Source organism: Myxocyprinus asiaticus, chromosome 28 (genome assembly GCF_019703515.2).
Source record: "Myxocyprinus asiaticus isolate MX2 ecotype Aquarium Trade chromosome 28, UBuf_Myxa_2, whole genome shotgun sequence".
NCBI lineage: Eukaryota > Metazoa > Chordata > Actinopteri > Cypriniformes > Catostomidae > Myxocyprinus > Myxocyprinus asiaticus.
In genome coordinates this window covers 15,547,899-15,567,837 of record NC_059371.1, presented here as the reverse complement: position 1 = coordinate 15,567,837, position 19,939 = coordinate 15,547,899, and the positions used below count along the sequence as shown (strand labels likewise).

The following is a 19,939-nucleotide window of genomic DNA, read 5'->3' as shown; positions in this document are numbered from 1 at the left end:
GGGAAGCGAACAGGCTTACCTGCGCTTGACCGAATCGACTCCAAACCAGCTGGATCATCTGGGGTGGAGTCTCCACTCTCGCCCGGGATGTGAGTGGCTCGCAATGACTTGAGTGTCGGTGGGCGACATGTGCTTGCCCTGGATCGACGGCCGAAGCCTCCGCAGGGCAAGCAACTCTGCCAGCAACTCGAGGCAGTTGACATGCCAACGCAGTCGCGGCCCTGTCCAGGAGCCCGCGGCTGAGTTCCCATTGCACACGGCACCCCAGCCACGCTCGGAGGCATCTGTCGTAACCACGATGTGCCTGGGGTACTTGCACTAAGGGGAATCCTGCCCGCAGGAATGCAAGGCCCATCTATGCGATGTGTGCCGAGGCACCATGCCCATCATGTGACTCGAGTCTGTCGCCAGTGCTGAATATGCATCTATTCAGTGGTCTCATATGCATCGACCCGAGCGGCGTGACCGCCGTCGAGGACAGCATATGCCCCAGAAGCCTCTGAAAATGCTTCAGTGGAACCGCCGTGCTCCGCCTGAACAACTTCAGGCAGTTCAGCACTGACTGCGTGCGCTCGCTCATGAGGCGCACCATCGTAGAGACTGAGTCTAACTCCAACCCGAGAAAAGAGATGCTCTGTACCGGGAAGAGCTGCTCTTTCCCCAGTTGACCTGAAGCCCCAGCCGGCTGAGGTGCCTTAGCACCAGGTCCCTGTGTGTACACAACAAGTCTTGAGAGTGAGCTAGAGCCAGCCAGTTGTCGAGACATCTGAGGATTCGAACGCCCACTTCCCTTAGCAGGGCAAGGGCTGCCTCTGCGAATTCCATGAAGACGCACCCGAAGGTGGGAGCCCAGTCTAGTCCTCAGTGTCAGACTGGACCAGACCGCTCTCCGATGCTGCGATCAAGAGCTCATCCACTTCGCGAGTGCCGAATTTGATCACAAACTTACCCTAAGACTCATCCCAGTGGGGCGAACGAGCGTACTGGGTAATAGGAGGTCCGTGGCGGGTTACCCGGCAGAGCGGCTCCCATTGGGGTCCCCAAATTGCCCCCAGTGCTAACCGACGTGGCCTCAAACCCGTAGGTAGAAGGACCGAGGTGGGGAGCCACTGGGGTGGCTTTCCCTCTAATGAAGGAAAGCCGTGACCGCAACGTTGCCATGGTCATGCTCTCGCAGTGAGAACATGACCCGTCCATGAATGCTGTCTCCGCGTAAAAAGATGCTCTCTGTCAGTGCCACTCTTTTAGTAGGGAAAATATACTCTTTTATAGCAAGAATACTCTTTTAGACTGTCGAAGCGCCCAGGGGCGTTCTCTGCACTCCACCGGTGCAAGAGGGGGAGAAGCCGCTGTAATGCACCTTAAATCCAACAGCTTTTGTAGAGGTGAATGGATCAGCGGAGGAATTCAGCTTGCAGAAATACAACCGCTCGGCTCCGAAGAGAAAATCTGAATGAGTGGTTGCGAGCCAGCTCCTTTTATACCCATATGTCCGGGGGAGTGGCATGCAAATTCCACTCACCAATTCCCATGGCCTTTTCTCAAAGATCAGAGGTGTTTGGGGCTCCCAAGTTTGACCCCTAGTGTCACTACATCGACACAACGTCGAGTGAGTGACAGATAGGGAACCCAAAGTTTCCATAAAAATATGTGGATTGAAACCCAGCTTGTCTGTAACAATGTAACAAACTCAAGTTATAACTCAGGTTATAAATGATGGGTTTATCTCTGTACTTAAAATTTGGGTTTGTTTTCTACTTTTAGGTTTGTTTTGCCAATTTTGATTGTCCTACACAGTAAAGAGAAGATTGTAAATTATGGGAAATTATATCACAAGTCATCACTATAATCATATAATTAAACAACACATTTTTAATAAATTATAATTAATACTTTGGGTCTGGATTAAATATAATTAACATTTTGTGCATATGTGTGTGTGTGTGTGTGTGTGTGTGTGTGTGTGTGTGTTTATGCTTTGTATGAAATTGTTTAAATATATGCTAGCCCAAGGATAAGAGCCACCCATGCTGAGTCTTGGTTCCTCCCGAGGATTCGTCCTAATCTACTTGAACATCTCAGGGAGTTTTTCCTCACAACTGTAGCCTTTGGCTAGCTCTCTGGGGTTTGTAAGGCACTATTCTTTGTAAACAACCAGCTTCCAGAAGAGGTCAGATGTGCTCCAACAGTAGCCACATTCAAATTCAGACTGAAAACACATCTGTTTAACTGTGCATTTACTGACTGAGCACTGTGCTGCACTTACTGATTGCAAGGTATCAATTTATTTCTGCATTATTTTACTTTTTTATTCAATTTAATATTTTGTACTTATTTTTTTTAATTCAATTTATTACTTTTTAATCTAATTTATTGTTCTTAATTTTCTTTACCATTTACATGTAAACCACTTTGAATTGCCATTGTGTATGAAATGTGCTATATAAATAAACGTGCCTTGCCTTAAGTTACTTTGGAAATATATAGAATGTGGAAAGCGCTACACAAATAAATTGAATTTAATAGAGTGCAACAGTGTCCCGCCCATTTATTCAGCATCTGGATTCTGGAAGTATTTCTCCCATTCATTTATTTTTTTTTAAATTTAAACAAGAAAAAAACAACAACAACAACAAAAAAAACATTTGCGTAGGCTTTTCATTAAATCCTCCATAAAAGAGTTATAAGTCATGAACCGAACCAACCAGCTCTGAGGTAAATCTCAACATCACAAACATTGTTTTGAGGTAAAAATTACCTGAAAATCGGATAAAATGACAAAGGTACAAGGCTGTGTACTTATTGTCTTTCACAAGGGTACAAACTACAATCCCATGATGCATTGCAAATTAATTAATTGAACTAAAACTATGGGAATATATCAAACTATTGATTTTAGGTTGTTGATTATAAGTATAGAAACAATATATTTTACGTGAATTGCAAAATATTCCTATATGTACAATTAGATAAGTAGTTTAAGGGTAAAGGGAGACTGACTCGATTACGTCACTCACAGTGAGTTATGGGAGTTGGCACTCACTTCCGGGCTGATTTTGCAGTCTTCGTTTGCTGCGGTTCTCTGATTGGTGAAGTATTCTCTGTTGTATCATGGGTAATGTAGTTGTTTACCAGGAATTCCACTATAAAACATGCTGTTTAAAAAAATGAAGTTGAAATAATGCAGACGTATGGCTTCAACAGAAGCATATATCATTGGTGAACAACTTTGGAGCTCAAGGTAGGTCTGTCTTGAAATGTTTATATGCTATCGCTGAAAATCTATTTGTCTATGGCTAAACTGATGGGATTTTCACTTCTGGAACCAGACTATTGCACTCTATTGAATCAGGACAAAATGCAGGCCATATCTGAACCTGCATTTCCCACATGAGCACCACAGCTCAATGTGTCAGAAACATGTGCACAAACCACCAGGTCATAGCTCCAACTCTATTTGACATTCTGGTAAGACTCGTATTTATATCCTAACATGTTTAAGTGAGAAATGTACAAAATCTGTTGTGCACAGTATCTAATTTTTATTATACGATCTTGGACTCCTGACCTTACATTGAAGGTATACATTTTCACAATTAGAAAGGAACTCGAATTCCATATGAAGGAGGGAGGGAGAGAGAGAGAGAGAGTGTAAGTCCCCATTTCATGTGTGATGGCGTCCCCAGGTGTACTGTATATATGAATGTCCAGCCTTGACATGTGTTTTACACACATTACAGTGCAAGGAGAAAAAGGTCCATGAATAATGCAATTTCTATTTAAATTACTAATTCTAACCTCTGAGACGTCTATATAATTCATAAAACAGATACAGGAAGGTATGATTTACATAAGTGTGTGTGTGTGTATGTGTGCATGGATAAATCATTAATGTGAATTTTTCCCATGGTCTGTCTGCGAGTATAAGTGGATTTTGAATTTGAATCAGATTTTAAATGCTAAATTGTTCTGTATGGCCGTTTATGTATTCTGTGTTGCGGCTTGAATTTACATTTGTTTGTGAGTGTTTTTGTATTTGCTGTGATTATGTTCATAAGGACATTTGAGAGACGATGTGCTGGTTTGTGTGTATGATTATGTGTGTGTGTATTAGTATGTTTTGGAGAGAGGCTGGGAGTGTGAGACTGAGGCGATGAATCTTTATGAATGCTAATGTAAAACTGTGAGAATGCTACAGGGAATGCTGGAATAGAAATGAACAAGGTCCATGTATGCATGTAGGTGTGTATGTGTATGCCTGGCCTGAGTTTGATTTATAAATGTTTAATACGTTAATTTGTGTGTGTGTGTGTGTACAATGCAAACATGCGTGTGTGTTCAGTGTTCTGGTCAGTGTGTGATTTGTGACTGTCAGGTACACACTCTGGGATCTGAACAGCACAGAATGAAAGTTTCAGGTGTGGAATGTAAATGAAGGGAGTGGCATTTTTTTCTCTCTCTCATTCATTCTATGCTTTTTTTCATGGCTTTATCCATTTGGCTGTGAGCATGCACATACTGTATCTGACATGAAAAGAACATACAAGCTCATATACACACGATTGCACGCACACAGAGAATGCTTAAGAGATATCCTATAAACACTCCAGTGTCAGAGTGCATGTACTCATTGTTCACACTGAGTTGTTGCGCTCATGACACAAGTTCAAATTCAGCCTGCATTGAGCCTAATCCTATTCCCTTTCTATCGCTCCCCATTAATTTATTGTAGGAAAGTGGCAAATAAAAACATCACAGTATGAAAGTGTATTGGAGTCTATAGCTCTGTTGCTGTCTACTGCCTAGATAGAAACTACCTTCTGTGGCAGCATCCTAAACCGAATGATCAACCTCACAAATGACTGATAATAAATGCAAAATAAAAAAACAAAAAAAACAAAACAAAATGGGATGCAAATGGATTGCATGTGTTGAGTTTAACCACGTTTTCTGCACACATGTGAGAACTGGTAAATTTGTAATGCAAATGTAGAAATAATAATGTCTTATTTAATGATTTAGAGCCCAGAGTGTTTTCTAAATACGTGTTATATGTGAAAATATGAGAATTATATTGTTTTAAACTGCAGTACATTTCCTTAAAGCCTGGTTAGAAATAAATAAAATGCTCTGAGTGATTTAAGCATGTGTTAAATGCATAACATACTGTGAGTGTTTAAGCAAGTATTTGAATGCATATAATGCTGTGAATGATATAAGCATGTATTAAGGTGATGTATGCTGAAGCATATGGGTTATTATTAAGTTAATGTTCTGTTTGTATTTTCTTTTGACATTAGCCTCTACCGTATTTAATTACTGTATTTCATCTCCATATTTCTTTCTACTGATTTTTCATTCTACTGAAATTAAGTTAATCATTTTTTCTCTCATTTTGGACATTGTTCTTTTTGAGTCACATTTACAAATTGTCAGAAAACTCCTGGATTTTAATCAACTTTTTTTTGTTTGTTCTTCAAATAAGTACTAAAAACACAGTTCATATATTAAATTTTACCCTCTTTTTTTCAATATGGCCCCATTGACCACTGTCTTCTTGATAAACAGCCATCAGAAAGAAACCCCAAAAATATATTTTTATGTCCAGTGTGGTTATTTGCAGCCCACCGGCTACAAAACAATAAAATAAAAAATAGCCCAAAAAGTTTTCCTAACAATGTACTTCATCATATGGGGACAGCGGGGCTAACTTGTGAAATTTTGAATAATACCAAGCTATAGAAAGTCAATTAATTTTTTTATTAAATTGTTTGTTATGTTTCCAGGAATGTTTGTTGTTCATGATTTTGAGACTTTACATACCTTACAGCTGATTTTTTTGTAAAGCTGATTTGGAACACTGTGTATTGGGAAAAGCTCAAATAAAAAACTATACAAATAAAAATTATTTGACTTGATTTGACTTTTATGTTACAATGTTTTTTTTTGGTTTTTTTTGTTTTGTTTTTGGCAACAAAATCTCAATGTTCTCTCTTTGCAATGTCAAACAAACAAATGATAGCCAGTGCTGAAGCATTTTCATCAATCAGAAATTATGAATAATTGTAATTCAAAGTAATAGCCAGCAATGTCCAATCACTGCCAACCATGTTAAAATAAAATTTAGCATCACAAATACTGAATTTATGTACTGATTATTACTGTCCCATGTCTGCCAAACATGCTAAGTGGTGCAAACATCATCTACAGCCTGAAACTGAACTTTTGGTTGGATGTTAGGAGTAAATACACTTGGCTGCATAGGAAAGCTATAGGATGTCCCCTTGCTCCCTATTTAGTGAATTACTTAATCTCCTGTGTGCTGTCTGTCTGCACAGGTCTCAGGACAGTTCAAAATGCACCTTATTTTTATCCTAACTCCATATAAAGCCTCTGAAAGAAAATTTTCTTCAGCTTTTGTATTAATCCAGTTATTCTCAATGTGATAATGCAGAGTGAATATAGGATTTCTTAAGGAAAAATAGCCCTATAGTCCACATCTGCGATCATTGTGTTTAACAGCATGCCATTTCATGATAAATGGGTGGTATACAAGGACTTTTTTTAGGTTACAAACTGGTAGAAGGGTATTATGCTATAAATGTGGTTTATGAGGACATTTCTAGTGTCCCCTTCATTGAAATTGCTTAAAAAACATACTAAATGATGTTTTTTTGAAAATGTAAAAATGCAGAAAGTTTTTTGTGAGGGTTAGGTTAAGGGGTAGGGTTAGCGGTAGAATCAATAGTTTGTACAGTATAAAAATCATTATGTCTATGTCTATGGAGATCCTCATAAGGATAGCCACACTAACTTGTGTTTGTGTGTGTGTGTGTGTGTGTGTGTGTAACGGTTGAGGGAAGACAAATTGAAACAGCAAAAAATGGAAACACTGCTAATATGAAATGTTAAATAAACAGCATGCACATTTAGATTCAAAACAGTCTATTTAGATGAGCTTTTTAGACCCCTTTTAAGCTGAAGAGATATCTCTCCTACTATTAGAGGAAAGAAAAACTGTCAGAGAGGATGTTATTAGCAAAAGAAAGATCCAGGAAAACACTTCAAAGAAGCTGTAGCCATCAGCTTTGAGTCAGAGAAAGATATTATTGACAAGGCAGCAGAGTGGGCATCGTACAAATGGTGCCGAAATGGAAAATCAATGTGTTATAAATTTGTGCACAGTTGTAGCAAATTTAACCCAATGAGAATCTTTTATTCTGCTCCACAATCCTCTCACACTCTACACTCACATATCAAAACCACCGAGCCAGAACACACGCACACTCGCACACACTAATATGACATCACACCCCTGCTGAGTGTGTAGGGCAAACATGCCCCTCCAGATGGAAAACAGAGGCATCCCTGCACAAGCGTTGTTCATCGACCATACGAGCACACTAGTAAACAAACAAACAAACAATCAGGGGCTTCCAATATCTCCAAAAGAAACAGGGACAAAGACGAAATCTGCTGGGAATTCAGAGAAAATGTCATCTGGCTGGCTCTGTACGTGTGCTCTTGTTGGATGCTCTCTTGTAACAGGTCTGCTGAGTGGAGTTACACAGGGGAGCGGGTTAAAAAGGAGACGTCCTGTGTTCTCTCCGTCTGTTCTCCTCCTCTGTGGTAAAACTGAGAGGAGAATGAGAGGAGAAATGAAAGGGGGTGCCCTCAATGGGTGGATGACTTGGGGCTGTTAAAGATTTTCCCTCTGGCATCTCTAAGAGGCATAAATAAGATAATACATGCACAAACACACACACAGCACAAAGAGTTGATTGAATAGTTGACTAAAAATGACAATTCTGTCATTATTGAATTACCATTATGTCATTCCAAACATCGTTGCTATTATTTTTTAGCCTGGAACACAAAAGTAGAAAAGAAACGTTATGCAGGTCTTGCCAAATGGCAGCTCATTGTGATCAAGGACTTTCAAGCTCAAAAAAGGACAAACTCCCCACCCCCCAAAAAAAAAAAAAAAAACACCATACAAGCACCATAGTAGTCCATATGACTTATGCACTACATTCCAAGTCTTCTGAAGCCATAAAATAGATGAGATGAACAAACTGAAATTTTAGTAATTATTCCCTAATAATCTTCATAACATTCATTAAGCCTTGCATCTAGTCCATCAGATTAAAAAAATGGCAAATCAACGTCATTGACACCACAAAACGTCAGTGGTTCTTGTATGTGTAGAAACTGAATGCAAAGTGTCCTTTTTGAATTTTGGACAAAAGGTGGGCCAGACTCGAACCTCAGAGAGGCACAAGATTATCACAAGATTATCTCATATGTGTAGAAACTGAATGCAAAGTGCCCTTTTTGAAATTTGGACAAATGGTGGGCCAGACTTGAGCCTCAGAGAGGCACAAGATTATCAGTGAACCAAACCTGGAATATAGTGTACTTACGAGTTGACCTTCATGGTAATTTTATTGTGCTTTATTGCTGTTTTTGTTCCTTTTTGGAGCTTGACAGCACCTGGTTACTATGAACTGTCGATGTATGGCAACAGCTGCTTAACATTTCTTCAAAACTTTCTACTTTTGTGCTCCACAGATTATAAAAAAGCATACAGGTTTGAAACAACATGAGGGTGAGTAAAGAATGACAGCATTCTTCCTTTAATCAGATGTTTGAAATAGAGCATGCCAAACAGTGGCCAGAAAACTGAGTGTCTGACAGCTCTAAATAGGGTTCATCTCCATCACCCTGACCTCTTTCTTCTAAAAGATCACCAACTGTGACAACTCACCTTTTATTTCCCTTTGAATAAGAGAATGACGCACGAATAGAGTGAAGAATGCATAAAATATAGTGATACTAGTAGAAAAAACTAAATAAAATACATAAAAACATCAGGATAAAATGAAACCCATCTCCATTGTACACAACTCAGCTGGAGCGGATGATTTCATACTCGTGTTTTTATTGAACACAAACATAAACCACAGTCACAAACACTCTTCAACAAATAAAATGTGAGGCATTAAATTATAGCAAGACATTCCCATTTCAATGAATATTCCCCACACTGACAAAAGTATACATACATAAAACACATACACACAAATCCCATATTTGCAAGGCAAACAGCCGCATATTGAATCGCATGAATAATACACATTCTCGTTATCTGTCTGTGAGTGACGGGTTAGAGCTTGTCCAAGTAAGTGAAAGCCATTGAGTGTAATCTTTACCATCTTTCCACAACCCTATGTGGCACCTTATGGGGAAGAGGTGCCGCTTGTGTCTGTGCATTATACTTTGTCGTCATGGAGACCACAAACACCCCGCAAAGAAAATTCCACACTGAATAATAACTGGCCGATTGCTCGTGTTTACTCCCTAACAAACAACAGGATTAGAAGCTTTTTATTTTGTCAGTAGTATAAAGTATTTCTGTGTGTAAGCGGGAGAGGGCAAGGAGTAGATCAGAATACTGATGATCTCTAGTGGCAGGTCCCTTGAAAGATAGGAAAGAATACAAGAACGTGGGTATGGCAAGCATTGCTTATGTACACCACACAAAACATTGACAAAGACCATTGTTTTAGACTATATTTTAAAGGGATAATTCACTTAGAAATACAAATTCTGTCATCATTTACACAGTTGTCATCAGTTTCCATCAATGTTGTCTTTACAACCTTTTGCGAACACTGCTGTACCATTTTTAGAAAGAGCTCTACTTTTTTTTTTTTTTGCATACTAGTTATTTTGGCTTGACGAAGCTGACAAGCTGTTATTCTACAGACTTTGTGTAAGGTTTTTACAAAATTCCTAAACAAAGACCAAAATGATCAATTGCTACTCCTCCTACAGCTTTCAAGTTACTTCCACCAAACTTGGCACAGACCTTCAGACTGTTCTGACTGTTGATATATCTTTAATGTAATTGATTGGAATGATGGTTTTCACACAGCAAATTATCAAATATCCCAACATCCCTCTAAACAATTAGAGGTGCATTCCAATTGACCGTTAGGGTCCTGCGAAATGGACTTCACATGGTATTCAGCCATCTTTAGTGAGATTCCAATCCGAAGGGAATGTTTATGTTCAGTTGGAAGGGCACTCCAGATGGCCCAGGGAATAAGTGTACATCGATACATCACCTCACAGGAAGTGGACAGGGAAATTTACCCACCTGTCATTGCGAACCAGCAAGAGTACTGACGTTGTGCAACACTAAAATAAAATAAAAAAATAGAGATTGAGATGCTGTCATTTTAAAGTAGGCATGAAATCAAAGTTGACTGTTTCTTTTATTTAAGAGCCCATATTATGCTAATTTACAGGTTCATGATTTTATTTTAGGGGTCTACTAGAACAGGTTTACATGCTTTAATGTAAAAAAAAAAAACACATTCTTTTTCTCATACTGTACATTGCTGCAGCACCTCTTTTCCCACTCTGTCTGAAATGCTCTGTTGTAGCTCTCGTCTCTTTAAAGCCCCCCTATCCAAAAAGCCCAGTCTGCTCTGATTGGTCAGCTGGCCCAGTCTGTTGTGACTGGTCAACCTCTTAGAGCATGTGTCGTAAATGTAACGGCCCTTACCAGAACCGAGTTTCAGCTCCCGAGGCTTCCTGAGCAGCAGTAAACACTATTGTAACTTCGGTAACAGTGACGTCAGTTTTGCCGTACCAGTTCGAGCTCGAGTCCGATAATGAATGTTTGGAAGAACAAGCTGATCGACCCGAACCACCTTCGCTAGCACGACTTGAGCAGGACGTTTCACAGTGGTAAGTTTTAATTTTGTAGCTTTCTTACAAGTACACTGTTGATTATTGTGAACCTAACAAAGCTTCATGTAAAAGACATGTAGTTAGTGAGCAAGTTAGCCGTGGACTACCGTGGATAGCGGCCGTAACATTACAGCTTGTATTTCACTTTACCACTGATAAAGACTCGTGAGATCGACAATTTTGTTACACAGATTTAGGTAAAAGCCAGCCCACAGCTGAATAGTAGATCTTACCAAAACAATAACATTACATAGCAAGTTCGCTGAGCACTACCGTGGATTACAGATGTAAAATTACCATTTGTAAAAATAAATCCATCTCCACACTTGATCACTATTCATGATAGTAAGAACGACAAACAATCTGCATAATTCTACACAATTGTAGGTAAAAGTGGGTCCGCAGCTGATTAGCAAATCTATTTCAACACAGTAACATTAGCTAGCAGGTTAGCAGAGGCCTACAGCTGTGCACTAGGTGTAGACCGTAACTGCGACACAGAACTCTGCTTTTGAACTCTCGGTAGCAGATAAATCCACAAATAATCAAGCATAGTTATAGGTTGTGATCCTGAAGCGCCACATTGTCCCAACAAAGTGGGAACTGCACCATCTTTCAGGAGTAACCGTCTTGAAAATCCAGCATTGATTGTGGTTGTACTGCTGAGGAATAGTGGTAAAAATAGATTTTAACCACTGATTCTTCAATTTGTCTGCCTTTGGAAGTCCAAACAAAGAGGTTTTGCTTTCGCAGTGAAGAAAACAGCATCTTCTCGACATGGTGAAAACACTAACCCAACTCATCCTGGCCTCGGCTATAACTACCTCTGTTTGAGGGCGGGCCAAAGTAGCCCTTAGGCGGGCATTATGCAAATGTGTTACATAGTGACGTAGATACTTTACGGAAGAAATGGATGGACTACAAACAAGGTGTTTCATGTAGTTCAGGAACAGTGTTGTCTGTGGGAGAGAATAACTCCCTTTTGCATGGACTTTGTGCTTTGTAACTTTGCAGACCTTTTACATGCACAAACAGCAATATTACACACAAAAGGAAAGGTAAAATCCCAAAAAGCATAATAGGGCCTCTTTAATGCATGTTACTGGCCCTGTTATGAATGATTTATCCTGCATATTGGCTGTTTTATAAATTTTTACTGACTGATCTTTAATCAACATGTCATAACTCGCCCTTCCAGTAAAATGACTGATTCTGCTCCACTGACGCATGCAAGTGGTCCTCAGTTTTAACCTCGCCCCTTCAAGAGTATAAGCAAATCTGCAGTCAAAGCAGCAAATACAGAGAGGAAAAGGTGTATTTTTAGCTATTTTCCTCCAAAACTCCCGTTCCTTAAACCCAAACTTCCTTGGTTACAGTCCAGCTGGCTTGAATTTACATTATGAATGAGGAGGAATAACAGCGAATTTGTGGATGTGTTCCTGATATTTCATGCCTGAATCGCTGAAGTGATCACTACTGAAAACAATGCTTCGGATGCCTCTAGAGTTTATTCATATTTATTAATACAGGTATCTTGGGATGTACAGCATGAGTTGTTTTTTTTTCCCCTTCATATTTAGTGTATTGTGATTCAAAACATTAAAATATTGTTATCTTTTACTCACTGGTTTTTCAACAGCTACAGCCTCATCGTAAGCAAAGACCATGATGTGCTCATGCATTTATGTTGTCAGTTTGATCATCAATATGTTGAGATTGCTGCTCAGTTTCACAGACTACCGACTCTGGCAGCACGGTGGAAGGGGCATACTGTATGTTTGTGTCTACTGCAAACTCGCATTCACAATCTGCCTCCACTCCGGTATGCAGCGGCCACTTTTCACAATCCAATCAACAACCGATGGATAAAATCAAGTCCCCACCCTACATTTTTTTCTTGTTCAATAAGCCGTTTCACTCAGAAATACGTCACAGTGCGGAAAATACGTAAAGTTGGTCACAACTTCTGTTTCATGCCGACTTTAATTAAGCTTAATTTATCTCAGGCTTGCCTTCTATGCGGTTGTGCACAAATTTAAAGTGCACGAGATACAACTGTTACATGCATTATCATGACATTTGGTCATATAACAGTTAAGAAGCCAAACATATTATAAAATAACCACATAACATTTCATTTTTATATTAAACAGCAACAGTCATTTATAGGATAAAAGTCTGGAGAAAAAAAAGACTTTGTTAAGCCAACATAAATTTTTGTCTTAACAAACTTAACCTATCTAGTTTATTATTGTGATTGCCTTGATTGCAGATTTACCCACCCCAAGAATCTGTGGTTGATTGTTTTTGGTCAAGTGCACCTTTTCATCTAAGTGGGCAGTTCTTGGCCAGAATAAACTCCAAAGCGCAACAGACTTTATACTGATATTTAAATGCCTGGCGACTGCAGAATAAGGTGAGCGAGGACATTGCTAAAAAAAAAAGAACGAAAAAAAAAATCAAACACCCAAGTTCTTCGTACTAAAAGATTCTGCCCCACACTCAAGATGCAGACAACCTTGTTACTCTCTCACAGCACCATGCCACGTCCAATCAGCCTCTTAGCTAAAAAGATTGCGGGAATAAGACTTTAATATGACCGTTCCCTCCCTTCCTTCATCCCCCCTCAAATCTCGCTCTCATTCTCATTTCTCCCTTAACCACCGAATCAATCATTAAGCTGACTTGCCTGCCCGTCAGAGAAGCACGTAACTCTAAACAAGTCTAATACGTGCTGATTGGTGACTTATTTGGATTAGTATGAAAGAGAAGAATGCGCACACAGAGGAAAAGGGTACTAGCTGTCAGCTTGCATTAACACTGACGTGTATCTCACACAGATCTATTCTTCTGTCCCCTCTTCCGTTACCACTTTACGTTTCAAAATCCATCCAGTCCTCCATCATTGAAATGACAACCATGTCTGAAAGCCTTCTCATTTCAAAGAAAACTATTAGGCCTAGCACAATTTTTGACTCCTTTTCTTGTTGCCAATTTAAGGGTGATTTTAGCTCAGATATTTTTTTTTTTACCTATTAATGGCTGTTGCTGTTAATTTTCATGTTACCTGATAAGCATACTGTTAAAAAGCATTTAAAACATATATATATATATATTTTTTATAACAGCGGTTCTCAACTGGTTTTGCTTCAGGATCCAACTTTACCTCTCTTTTAAAAATTAGTAGGCCTGTTTATTTTGCTATTCTAACTATGCACATGATTATAAGGTTAGTTGCATTTTATTATTTGCATTTAGCACTATTTTTCCTTGTTTTATAACTTTTGTAATGCAGGACCTTTTCAGTCTCCATCCACAAATGTGTGTGTGTGCATGTAAGAGCATTAGATAGCTGTGAGTGGGCAGGTTAGCATACGCCATATGCATTAGCAAGGCAGAATCAACCTTGCAAATTAATTTGGGGAGGCGTAATAGGAGTCGGTGCAGGGCGCGGGCCTGATTTCACAGAGTTATCATTACGTTAACACAACACTGAGACAATGTTCACTCCCCTCCGGCCCTAATGCAAGGGGAGACGGCCCAAGGTCACTCGCTGCACACTCTAATGGGAGATGACAGGTGAAAAGAGCTACGCCGCACCATACAGATTTAACTTTCATTTGCGTGTTACTGTGTGTGTGTGTGTGTGTGTGTGTGTTGGGGAGCTGGTTTGTGTGAAGGAGGTAGAGAGAAAGACTTTCCTCTCACTAAGTACTCTGTCTCATACACACACATCTGACCTTCATATTTAAGAGGGTACACCAGAGTAGAAGAGCAAAGATATAATTTAACTCACCACTGAAACTGTCATTTACAGGGAGAACTTTTACCAACAAGAGCTTTACATCTATTTAATGGCTAGTCCATGACATTGGCATTTATTCAGAAACACATAAGCTGACTTTTTAACTGACTATATTGTATATTCTCAAAGTGTGCAGACTGAGAGTATGTAAATTATGTATTAGTACGCATGATAGGCTCTCGAAACACATCAGAAACCAGATAACTATTTATTCACAATTCAAATTATTTATTCTTTCACTCTCTCATTAGTACAACGCATGCGACTGAGCTTGCTACTGAATGGTAAGTTATACTGATCCTTGAATAACAGCAACATTTAGATCCCAATTATATTGCTAAAATGAATGAGTTTTGTAAAGTGGAATGGTGCACAATTCCTCCTGACCATTGTGAAGTTCTAATCGGCAATTACAGGAAACATTTGCTGGATGTTGTTGCCACCAAAGGAGGGTCAACCAGTTATTAAATATTTTCTGAAAGGGTTCATATACAGTACTTTTTCCACCCTGCACTGTGAATGTTTACCTGTGTATAATAAAGACATGTAAAACATAGAATTGTGTGTGTGTGTGTGTGTGTGTGTGTGTGTGTGTGTGTTATTTTTTTAAGCAGACTGTTTAAGTATCGCTGTGATTTAGTTAAAGATCCAAAATCCAAATTTATTCAACGGGTCACATAATTTTTTCCTGCAACACAGTGATATTAAAGAAATAGTTCACCCAAAAATTTAAATTCTGCCATAATCTACCCATCCTCATGGCCTTCCAAACCTGTATGACTTTCTTTCTAATGATAAACACTACAAGAGATTAGGTGATAGACATGTCCCTTGATTTTTCAGTCATGAGAAAGATTTCAGAGATAGTCAAGAAACCCCATTTAAAAGGCATCAGTCTATAACACAACCTTTTATTAAAAGCTCTGAAATGTTTTTTTTTTCTCTCATTTTATTTCTCATCTTGTTTTCTATGGTCAAGCATTAGTGCAAGGCCTAACAAGTGTGCAAAAAGTCAAAAGACAATAAGTAATTAATAATTTAAATAATGTGTTTATCCCTTTATTTTATGTCATTGATGTATCAGTGTTAAACATTTGTATTTTGAAAATACAAACATATTTGGAAAATAACTCCTTGGTCAAAGTTCAGAGGACAAAGAGGCTGCTGAAATGTGCATATAGTGATTTTCCCACCATGTTGAAAAAGTGATTCATTTACATTTAACTGTAATTTTTCACATGGTTCATTTTAATGTCATTGGTGTTACATTGTTTGAAGTGATAGTTCACCCAAAAAAATTAAATTTCCTCATCATTCACTCACCATCATACCATCCCAGATGTGTATAACTTTTTTCTTGTGCAGAACACTAGATTTTAAGAAGAATATCTAAGCACTGTAGGTCCTTAAAATGCAAGTGAATGGTGATTAGACCTATGTAGCTCCAAAAATCACACAAAGGAAACATAAAAGTAATCCATGTGACTCCAGTGGTTAAATCCATATCTTCAGAAGCAATATAATAGGTGTGGGTGAGAAACAGTCTTTTTTTTTTTAAATTTTTTTTACTTCAAATCTCCACTTTCACTTTTACATCTAAAAGACACACGTGGTGCCCATTTAGTTTCACTTTCACATCTGAAAGTGGAAGTTAAAGTGGCAATTTAGAGTAAAAATTGACTTAAATATTGTTCTGTTTCTCACCCACACCTATTATATCGCTTCTGAAGATATGGATTAAACCACTGGAGTCGTATGGATTACTTTTATGTTTCCTTTATGTGCTTTTGGAGCTACAAAGGTCTAATCACCATTCACTTGCATTTTAAGGACCTACAGAGCTGAGATATTCTTCTTAAAATCTCTGTTTGTGTTCTGCTGAAGAAAGAAAGTCATCTGGGATGGCATGAGGGTGAGTAAATAATGAGATAATTTTCATTTTTGGGGGAACTATCCTTTTAATATTCATGTGAAAGATTTTTATTGAAGAAAATTGATTAAATGGTGTGATTTATTGATTTTAGTTTGATCAGGGGAGTATGTTTTGTCATGTAATTGATCTTAAAAAAATCATCTTTATAAGAATTTGTCACTGGTGTTATCGTCACTGATGTTACAACCCTTGCTTCATTTGGGAAAACAATTAAATAATAAAATAAGGAACAACAATCAACAAATTGTCCTTTATGAATACAAATAATGTCAATATGTAAAAAAATGTTCACCTTCTTTTTTGGCCGAAAACTGAACTTTCAACATTTTGTAAGTTGGAAAATCAAATTTTTTTGGGAATGACCCAGGTTAATTAATATCTTAAAAGTAGTCTATGCGACTTGTTTGTCATATTCCAAGTCTTCTGAAGGAATATGAATATGAGGAATATGGCATATGACCCACAAATTGCCTGAATTACTTTTATGACACTTTTAGTGATGAAGAAAGAAAGTCATGCAGGTTTGGAACGAAATGAGGGTGACAGAATATTCATTTTTGGGTGAACTGTTCCTTTAACAACATAATATTGTCTATTACAACATACTAATTTTTAATATGACATGCTATGCATTGACATTTATTAACATCAAACTTATACCAGCTACTAGATGAAAACTTCGAAAGAAAAATCCAACATTTAAGAATGGTGTCAAAATCATAATTTTCAGTTCTGATGTTCTCATCTTTGACCTCTTTAAAATGATTTGTCATTGACCCTTTGGTCGCTAAAATGTAGAAGGGCTGGCAATACACAGCTGTTCAGTAACACTCCCATCTCAAACTGTCCTTTTGGAGGCCATTTATTTGCAAGTACAGCAAAGCTATGGATTAAAGCTTAAGTCTGTGTGACATAAAATATATCCCCCACAGATGTGCATTTTCTTTCCTTTTTTTTTTTTTTTTTTAAACCTTCAACAGTGACGGGGGAAGCTAGTGACATTTTTGGTGACAGACTCGATGCTAAGAGGGGGTGGCAGCGGTCAATAACGGCACCACTGACACCATTAAGATGTCGTTTGGGCTGCTTCCTCTGACATATATCTAGGGAGAGAGAGATGGAGCAAGACATAATGAGAAAGGGAATGATTGAAAGAGAGTGAAAGAGAAATTGGGGGGAGGGGGTTGGCTTGAAATGACATCTCTTTTCATCTTTCTTTTAAGCTATAGTTAACTTCTCGATGGGTGACAGAAAGCAACATGCCATCCATTGAACCCTTCTCCTCGCTGGCCATGAATTATTTATGCATATAAAGGTGGATTATTTGGCTCTTTTATGCATGATATTGTTAGAATCACACACACACAAATCCATGAGGCCAGAGGCTCAGTACAATAATTGGTTTCACACCAAAACAAACTCTGAAACAAAAACAACTATATATATATATTTTGAAGAGTAAGAAATAAGAACTTTTGTTGACATGGAAGTTATGGCAAGATAACACATGCCCTAAAAAAAAATAAATTAAAAAAATTTAAAAAAAAACTTATCAACATAGTAAGTTATAACAGTTCATGTGAAATGCTTATGTTCATAGGTACACTTTTCCAAATGAAAGGCCTGCTTTATGAATTCTCATTGTTTTAGGTTTCAAAAGGATCTGAAACTAATCTGCATTAATAATCAGAACAACTTCCAATCTATGGTTCACATCAGACGCACTATATTGACTGATTTATGTTTCCACATCCTTGAGTTACTTTATGTTTAGGTGCTGCACCACTGAACAATTTCACTTTTCAATTATTCGCTTATTCTGATCATATTAACCTACGAAAAGCTTATGAATTGAATTAAGCAAATATCCAAATGATAAAATGCATTCTGCATGGTTGCTCACCGCCCGCCTCTCCTGTATTAGTGTTCCTTTTGCTAAGCTTTATGACTTTACTTTCACAGTGTACTACATTAATAACTTATTAAATCATATAATCATGTTATGGCATGTTATGTGTATTGGTTTGTATATGCTCCTGTCCCTTTTGATGGATTTGCCCTGCAAATCAACTTAATCATGGCATTGGAAAACATAATGAGTGTGGCATGCTTTTCGACAGACTAACAATCTTATTAAGGAGCCAGTGTTCTCAAAAACCAAGCCATAAATTTATTAAGCGATAATTTAGAGCATAACATAAGATTGAAATCCATGATGCACAACAACTAACTCAGAAAGCTACATGACGACTAAAGAGAGGAGTAGGGAACAGACTGTGTTTTTAATGTTGCTTTATGTTGGTAATATTATCATATATTATTTCATACTGACAAAAGAATAATAAAAGAAAAACTGTTGTATGGGTGAACAATAAGTCATTTTAACAGCTCCATTAACCACAAAAAGAATAAAATCATATTGACAAGATAGTTCAATCACTCCCACTACTAATTTACTTTCTTTAATTGAGTATTGCAATTTCTCTCTTTGTAAATTTGTTTGCTTTAACCAGGCTAATTTAATGTATCAAGAAGACTTTGTGTTCATTGACAACATCAAATACAGTTGAATTTGGAAGTTCTTACATTTGTTTTGGATTGTTCTTACATCTGTCTTAATTGGTGTCTGTTACTGACCTAGTTTTTGGTAACTGAGGCTTCTCAGTCTTAGTCTAAAGTTAACTTAACCATTTATATCCTCAGAATGAATCTCCCCTCCTCAGGCCTGAATCAGGTGATAGGGCATTCCATCAAACTGTAGTGGCTCTGCTTATGGTGATTTTTTAATTAATCCGGATAAGTGAATGTGACACAGGGCTTGGTGAAGTGCACAAGCATGACATGGCCCATCATTAGGATATGCTTAATCAAGAATCTTGTAGTGTAGATCATGACCGCGATCACTGCCGCCTTCATTATCTTGATCAAAGTACCCACAACAACTATGCCCACTGCATGATACTTAATAGGGCTGTTACGACCATGATACTTAAACCTGTACTACCGGTATACTTATAGTTCTATTCAAGGAATAGTTCACCCAAAAATGAAAATTATTTACTCACGCTTATTTTGTTCCAGACACTTATGCTGTTATTTTTCCATGGACCACAAAAGTAGACAACTGTCAAGCTACAAAAAGGACAAAAAACAAACAACAACAACAAAAAACATCATAAAAGGACCATAAAAGTAGTCCATATGACTTGTGTTCTTTATTTGCAGTGTTCTGAAGCCATACAACAGTTTTGTATTGAACAGGCCGAAATTTTAATCGTTATTCACTGATAATCTTCTCCTCTCCCGAAACTTGCATCTAGCCCATGTCCAGTTTCAAAAAAGGGCATGTCAGTGTCATTGACACCAAAACAGAATTGGTTCTTATGTTAGGTAACCAATGCAGCGCACCATTTGTTAATCCGGACATGGATGCAGGCTTG

At 38.0% G+C, this 19,939-nt stretch overlaps 1 protein-coding gene across 1 annotated transcript in view; it reads right to left on the bottom strand.

Annotated features, from left to right (window-relative positions):
* LOC127419426 (myelin transcription factor 1-like) overlaps window positions 1-19,584 on the bottom strand; it is a 93,176-nt gene extending 73,592 nt beyond the window's left edge. Inside the window, exon 1 of the mRNA XM_051660800.1 lies at window positions 19,565-19,584. The gene's annotated coding sequence lies outside the window, so the exon portion shown is untranslated. The remainder of the gene's footprint in view (window positions 1-19,564) is intronic.
* Between the last annotated feature and the right edge of the window lie 355 nt (window positions 19,585-19,939).